Here is a 7916-nt window from a genome sequence, read left to right on the forward strand (position 1 = left end):
TATACGCTATTGGAGCTGGAATTACCGCGGCTGCTGGCACCAGACTTGCCCTCCAATAGATACTCGTTAAAGGATTTAAAGTGTACTCATTCCGATTACGGGGCCTCGGATGAGTCCCGTATCGTTATTTTTCGTCACTACCTCCCCATGCCGGGAGTGGGTAATTTGCGCGCCTGCTGCCTTCCTTGGATGTGGTAGCCGTTTCTCAGGCTCCCTCTCCGGAATCGAACCCTGATTCCCCGTTACCCGTTACAACCATGGTAGGCGCAGAACCTACCATCGACAGTTGATAAGGCAGACATTTGAAAGATGCGTCGCCGGTACGAGGACCGTGCGATCAGCCCAAAGTTATTCAGAGTCACCAAGGCAAACGGACCGGACGAGCCGACCGATTGGTTTTGATCTAATAAAAGCGTCCCTTCCATCTCTGGTCGGGACTCTGTTTGCATGTATTAGCTCTAGAATTACCACAGTTATCCAAGTAACGTGGGTACGATCTAAGGAACCATAACTGATTTAATGAGCCATTCGCGGTTTCACCTTAATGCGGCTTGTACTGAGACATGCATGGCTTAATCTTTGAGACAAGCATATGACTACTGGCAGGATCAACCAGGGAGCTGCGTCAACTAGAGCTGAGCAGCCGGCCGCCCGGGAGTGTGTCCCGGGGGCCCGCGCGAACACGCAAGCGTCCGCTCAATTATTCTGCAAACAGGAGGAGGCTGAGCTCCCCTGCACAACACACCTCGAAACCCTCTCAGGTCCCGGCGGCGCGCAGCGCCGTCCTAAGTACTTGGTCGGGTTCGAGAGAGGCGCAATCGCCCGGAGTTAGGCGAGTAGACGCTTTAGGTGCGACCACCCGTGCTCCCAACTGAGCTTGCCGCTGCCGACAGAGGCCCGGGAGCGTGCTGTCGTGGCATTGCCGGCGGGAGACAACACGCGCCACCTACGGTGACCGGCAGCTCCAACGCCGGCGCCACAGAAGGACAAAAGCCCCACTTGGGTGCCGAAGCGAACTCTCCCAGCACAGCGCACGCGCCAACACGTCCGCACAGCTGCGATACAAACCACCTGCGAGAACCGCTGGGGCGACCGAGCAGCAGACGGCGTCGCGGCGCCGAGCGCCGGGCGGCGGCGCATCCTCAGCGCACAAAGTCCTCAATCGGACCAGCACACTGCAGATGGCCACCGCGCTTCGCACCGGGCCCGCGAGGACCTACTTTGGCCGCAAGGCGTCGCGAGCAGGGGGCGCCGGCGCGCAGCTGCGCCGCCTGCCGCGTCCGTCGGCCGGCGCGCCTGCCACTGGCCGCCCCCACCAGCCGGCTGTAGCGCGTGCGCCCACGCACCGCGCTGCCAGCACGCCGGGCGGCCCCCCCTCACCGGCCGGGGACGGTCCCACCCAGCCACCGCCGCGTATCGCCTCACACCCAGATCCCCTTTCACGTTCGTGGGCATGGTGGGTATCCCTGAAACAACCGGTTAATAGCTCGACCGATCGTCGCCAACACTGATTCACCTCTAGCGAGAACAACCGCACCACAACGGGTTACCAGTTGTTCATTTGCGTAACGTCACCAGCAAACGTACACGTCCATCGCCATTTGCAACGAGTATTGCATGCCTGTGTCAGGTGTCACAACACACTACGTCTGCCCACATAGACGCAACAACATGTGCACGCCTAGAGAACACGTGGAAGGTCGACCCCGTACGTATGCGGTGTCCATTGCGCGAACGACTGTCAGCCGGCCTCTGCAGCATGTCGCAGATGTGGAACACGGTGCAACATGCTATCACGGTGTGTGAGAAGAGACGACTACGTCCGAATACACGCTCCACTACATCAACAGACTGCTCATGCTGATCGCCATCCAGGGCGTCCGTTCCTCCCACACGTCTGTATGGCGTACCACACTGCAATCCAGCTCTTATAGGGAGACGACACGTAGCTGCGTGCACAATATTTGGACTGTATGGTCCGCCGTTGCTAGGCGCAGTCGTCATACGGCCACATGTGCCACGATGTATCATTCAGTACATACGGACCAATGTGCAGTACAGTTTGTGGGTTTTGCGTACATCGGCGGACAGGTGACAGGCCGTACCACAACGTAGGCTGAGTACGTCGGCATGCGAAGGGCGTTGAACATGCAAACTTCTCACCGACCAGCTTGCGAAGGCAGGGGGGAAGGGGGGGGGGCATGTACGTCCTGCTGCTATCCACATTACAGTGTATAGCAGGAGCATGTGGAAAGTCAGCAACACCTGCAAGGTGTTTAACATGACGCGATACACAGGGGACCGGGCAGTGCGAGTAGCGAACTATATTGCGAGGGTTGCGGTTAGGCAACACTACACTAATTTAACGAGTTGCATAACAATTACAGAGCAGGTTCAGCGACAACGTGCGTCAGGTTAAGGCGCAATATAGTTTTGGTTACGGCGCACTTTAGGTTAGGTTAAGGCATATTATAGGTTAGGTTAAGGCATATTATAGGTTAGGTTAAGGCATATTATAGGTTAGGTTAAGGCATATTATAGGTTAGGTTAAGGCATATTATAGGTTAGGTTAAGGCATATTATAGGTTAGGTTAAGGCATATTATAGGTTAGGTTAAGGCATATTATAGGTTAGGTTAAGGCATATTATAGGTTAGGTTAAGGCATATTATAGGTTAGGTTAAGGCATATTATAGGTTACGTTACGGCACAACATGGGTTACGTTACGGCACAACATGGGTTACGTTACGGCACAACATGGGTTACGTTACGGCACAACATGGGTTACGTTACGGCACAACATGGGTTACGTTACGGCACAACATGGGTTACGTTACGGGACAACATGGGTTACGTTAAGGCACAAATTAGGTTAGGTTAAGGCACAAACTAGGTTAGGTTAAGGCACAAACTAGGTTAGGTTAAGGCACAACGTAGGTTAGGTTAAGGCACAACGTAGGTTAGGTTAAGGCACAACGTAGGTTAGGTTAAGGCACAACGTAGGTTAGGTTAAGGCACAACGTAGGTTAGGTTAAGGCACAACGTAGGTTAGGTTAAGGCACAAATTAGGTTAGGTTAAGGCACAAATTAGGTTAGGTTAAGGCACAAATTAGGTTAGGTTAAGGCACAAATTAGGTTAGGTTAAGGCACAAATTAGGTTAGGTTAAGGCACAAATTAGGTTAGGTTAAGGCACAAATTAGGTTAGGTTAAGGCACAAATTAGGTTAGGTTAAGGCACAAATTAGGTTAGGTTAAGGCACAAATTAGGTTAGGTTAAGGCACAAATTAGGTTAGGTTAAGGCACAACGTAGGTTAGGTTAAGGCACAACGTAGGTTAGGTTAAGGCACAACGTAGGTTAGGTTAAGGCACAACGTAGGTTAGGTTAAGGCACAACGTAGGTTAGGTTAAGGCACAACGTAGGTTAGGTTAAGGCACAACGTAGGTTAGGTTAAGGCACAACGTAGGTTAGGTTAAGGCACAACGTAGGTTAGGTTAAGGCACAACGTAGGTTAGGTTAAGGCACAACGTAGGTTAGGTTAAGGCACAACGTAGGTTAGGTTAAGGCACAACGTAGGTTAGGTTAAGGCACAACGTAGGTTAGGTTAAGGCACAACGTAGGTTAGGTTAAGGCACAACGTAGGTTAGGTTAAGGCACAACGTAGGTTAGGTTAAGGCACAACGTAGGTTAGGTTAAGGCACAACGTAGGTTAGGTTAAGGCACAACGTAGGTTAGGTTAAGGCACAAATTAGGTTAGGTTAAGGCACAAATTAGGTTAGGTTAAGGCACAAATTAGGTTAGGTTAAGGCACAAATTAGGTTAGGTTAAGGCACAAATTAGGTTAGGTTAAGGCACAAATTAGGTTAGGTTAAGGCACAAATTAGGTTAGGTTAAGGCACAAATTAGGTTAGGTTAAGGCACAACGTAGGTTAGGTTAAGGCACAACGTAGGTTAGGTTAAGGCACAACGTAGGTTAGGTTAAGGCACAACGTAGGTTAGGTTAAGGCACAACGTAGGTTAGGTTAAGGCACAACGTAGGTTAGGTTAAGGCACAACGTAGGTTAGGTTAAGGCACAACGTAGGTTAGGTTAAGGCACAACGTAGGTTAGGTTAAGGCACAACGTAGGTTAGGTTAAGGCACAACGTAGGTTAGGTTAAGGCACAACGTAGGTTAGGTTAAGCACAACGTAGGTTAGGTTAAGGCACAACGTAGGTTAGGTTAAGGCACAACGTAGGTTAGGTTAAGGCACAACGTAGGTTAGGTTATGGCACAACGTAGGTTAGGTTAAGGCACAACGTAGGTTAGGTTAAGGCACAACGTAGGTTAGGTTAAGGCACAACGTAGGTTAGGTTAAGGCACAACGTAGGTTAGGTTAAGGCACAACGTAGGTTAGGTTAAGGCACAACGTAGGTTAGATTAAGCACAACGTAGGTTAGGTTAAGGCACAACGTAGGTTAGGTTAAGGTACAATATAGGTTAGGTTAAGGTACAATATAGGTTAGGTTAAGGTACGATATAGGTTAGGTTAAGGTACGATATAGGTTAGGTTAAGGTACAATATAGGTTAGGTTAAGGTACGATATAGGTTAGGTTAAGGTACAATATGGCGTAGGTTCAGATACACATTGTTGTAGGGAAAGGTGTATTGGGGGGGGGGGGGCGGCGGCAGGTTCGTTGATAGTGATTATCGTAATTGGATGCCTGCGGTATTATCTGATTTGTCACGTCAGGATGCACTTTTGGCTCATGACAGGCGGCGCTCCAATTCCATGGTTGTGGCAGATCTGTGTCTTTCATTCCTGCCATTGAATGTGTGCTGTGACAGGAGGCAGTATTGTGATGTTGGGTGCACCCCTGTGTAGGACATGTGTGGGTGTTCGTGGCTTAGCTGAGCAATGTGCGGATGTCGGAAGGGTGGGATATTGTGTTTTCTGGGTGGACCTCCCGGTCTGGTAATGATAGTGTGGATTGTGTCATGTGGCGGAGAGGATGCACTGGATGTTCTTCCATGCTGGTGGTTAGATATTGTGTGTGTGCCTGTTACAGGCAGAGAGTAGTGTGTGATAAGAGAGTAGTGTGTGATAAGAGAGTAGTGTGTGATAAGAGTGTCTGGCTGACGTGTGGTTCTCATTGTGTGCAGAGTCTTTCAGCATGTATAGGGACGGTTGTATACATTGTATTCTGATGGCTCTGCATCTATTACTCATCAGTGCCGTGTATACGGTTACTCTGGTTCCAGTCGAAACTGTTCTATCTCTGTACATTAGTGACACTGCGGCTCCACTATGTTGCCGCCCCTGTCGGCCGTTTCCCCCAGTGTATGGCTAATGATTATCAGCAATCAGTCTATTAGTCAATACCGGTAGTGTGACGACGTCAAATGTCCGGGATGGGGGAAGCTACACCCTTCCCGTGGGTCAGGGCCTAGAAAGACTCTTCCCACGCAGGAGACTCGGACTGTCGTTACTCTTCCGAGACATATATGTGCCCAGCGTTTTTTGCGACTGCGAGTGCAACGCCCACGGGTGCCGACATGGATGGGGCGCTTCCTAGCTGATGGCTCAGCATGAGAATCCGTACAGTGAGCAATGCGATCGCGTCTGTAGCTTGTACGTGGTACAGCTCGCAGCTCATGAATAGGGACAGTACTGTACATGGCTGCTCTGGTTTGGGTTTCCCCTGGCCAGAGGTGGATTATCATCAGGGATCCCCGAGCTTCCGCTCATACTCCCTTCAAATCCAACCCATGCATCCACTACCCAACTTCGCCACAACGAAGGAAACCAGCTCGGAAAAACTACCCCCTTGGTGGGGGAATGGACCTTCCATCTGAAGAGCGCCTTTAGCCACCCTTTTGGGTGCCCACGGGGAACCACGTGGAGGCGGCGCCGCCACTGCTGATGGCGACCCTTTTCATCAGCAGTATAGCATCCACATACAGCATTATCGTAATTACGGAGGTGCTCAGGGGAACAACCTGTAGCCCCCAGGCTGGCGAGGCCCACATGCTGTCGATCACCAGTTTCCCAGGATCTCGGCCAATTCTTGTCCATGTACTTGTATTTCTGCCCTCCGACATTCCCTTCTCGCCACTGGTGTCCCAGGAGCCATGTAGAGGCATCATCGGTGGTTCTGAGAGTCAGCTCGTCACCCCTCCACACTCAGCCATGTCTCCTCCAAGTGCGCGAGATATTAGGGCTGTTTCGGAATCATGGGTCAAAGAAAATGTTGTTTTCCAGTTGGTACTGGTTCTTGTACTGGGTCGCAATCGTTTCCTACTATTTACTGTATATTTCTTTAGATTGCTTCACTGATGATTCTCGCTACTTCCCTGATCTCAAATGCTTCCTCAGCAAATGCCTTTATAGCTGAGAATCTATCTACTGTTTGGAGCAGAGTTTCCTTTCTCTGGTAGGATGTGTGTCCTACTGTTTGTATAAGCTGACTTCTGGGCTCAGCGTACTGCTTACAGGTGTAGAGGATGTGATTGGAATCCTCTTCCTCGCCACATGTACATCTGGCGTCATCTTCAATGCCCAGGTCGCAGATTTTCTTTTTCAGACCGTGGTCAGTCAGCAGGCACGTTAGGGAGTATGGTGGAATCGTCGCCCTCCGCCAACTTGCCTGCCACATTCCCACATCTGGTATCCAGCCGTAGGTTTCCCTACCCTTCGCTGTGTGGTTCCATCTATGCTGCCACTCCTCCTGCAACATGATATCTATATGTCTGCTGGTATCACGTCTAGAGCTTTGCCCAGCAGTGGGTCTTGGAGCCTGGAACCCTGCGACCGAGCCAGCAACACCATGTCGAGTATAGTACAGCAAGGCTGCTTTCACTATCTCCAGGTCGAGCGGCATACATCCTGTTAGTACTTGCAAGGCCTCCGTCGATACAGTCCTACAAGCTCTGGTCATCTGTAACAGAAATGGCCTCTGAATTGACTCAATTATACGTTGGACATATCGGTGCTTCGTCCGGTCTGCCCATGCAGCTGCACCATATCTGCAAACAGAGAAGCACAAGCCCTGATAGATTACCCTGAGAGACTTTTTCTGCAGACCCCACTCCGTTCTAGTTACCCTCAAGAGGGAACCTGAGACAGCACTTAATCTATTCTGGATGTTCCTCATGTGAGGTGTGAACCAGAGTCTTTCATCCAGAGTTACACCGAGATATGTAAACTCTGCAACGAACTTGATATTTCCTCCCTCGAAAGGAATTGTTGGTGGTCTGTGACTGTCAAATCTACCCTTGATGGTCATGGCAACCGTCTTTTGTTTGGATATCCCTAGCTTGTTTTCGGTGGTCCATCTGCTTACCTCACCCAGCGCGATTTTTGCTCTGTCCTCTATCTGTTTCCTGCTCTGACCCTTAATGATGATTGCCAGGTCATCCGCATATGCCACTTTTGTCCATTGCTCGTCTTCTTTTTCAATCACAATCTCATCAAAGACGAGATTCCACAGGAAAGGACCGCAAATAGAGCCTTGTGGGCAACCCTTTGTGATCAATTTTTCTACACTGCCAGCCCTATTTTGGACCATAACCTTCCGGTTTTTAAAGTAATCTGCCATTAAGTCATACAAATTACGCGGGCACTGGATTGCTCTCAGACGCCTCATAACACTAGGCCACCATAAGTTATCAAAGGCCCCTGCTATATCTACAAATATTACTACCACATACTTCTCCTCACAATCCACACTACCCAACACTTGCCTAATAGCCATTTCTGTCGATGCGCCCTTTCGAAACCCAAACTGGTTGTGGGCCTTGATATTTGAATCGTCATAGCGTTTTTCTAGACGACTGACTACTAACCTTTCCAGAATTTTCCCTAAGATAGACAGAAGGCATATTGGACGGTAGGATTTAGGCTCATCCCTAGGTTTGTCTAGTGATTTCAGCAATATGC

The 7916-nt window shown here is 49.9% G+C and overlaps 1 non-coding gene across 1 annotated transcript in view; it reads right to left on the reverse strand.

The window, feature by feature from the left end:
• Positions 1-619, reverse strand: part of LOC126476860 (small subunit ribosomal RNA) — a 1909-nt gene extending 1290 nt beyond the window's left edge. The window contains exon 1 of the ribosomal RNA XR_007587296.1: positions 1-619. This exon is cut by the window's left edge and continues 1290 nt beyond it. This is a non-coding gene — a ribosomal RNA (small subunit ribosomal RNA).
• Positions 620-7916: the final 7297 nt, after the last annotated feature.

The sequence above is a fragment of the Schistocerca serialis genome, chromosome 4, assembly GCF_023864345.2.
Source record: "Schistocerca serialis cubense isolate TAMUIC-IGC-003099 chromosome 4, iqSchSeri2.2, whole genome shotgun sequence".
NCBI classification, from domain to species: Eukaryota; Metazoa; Arthropoda; class Insecta; order Orthoptera; family Acrididae; genus Schistocerca; species Schistocerca serialis.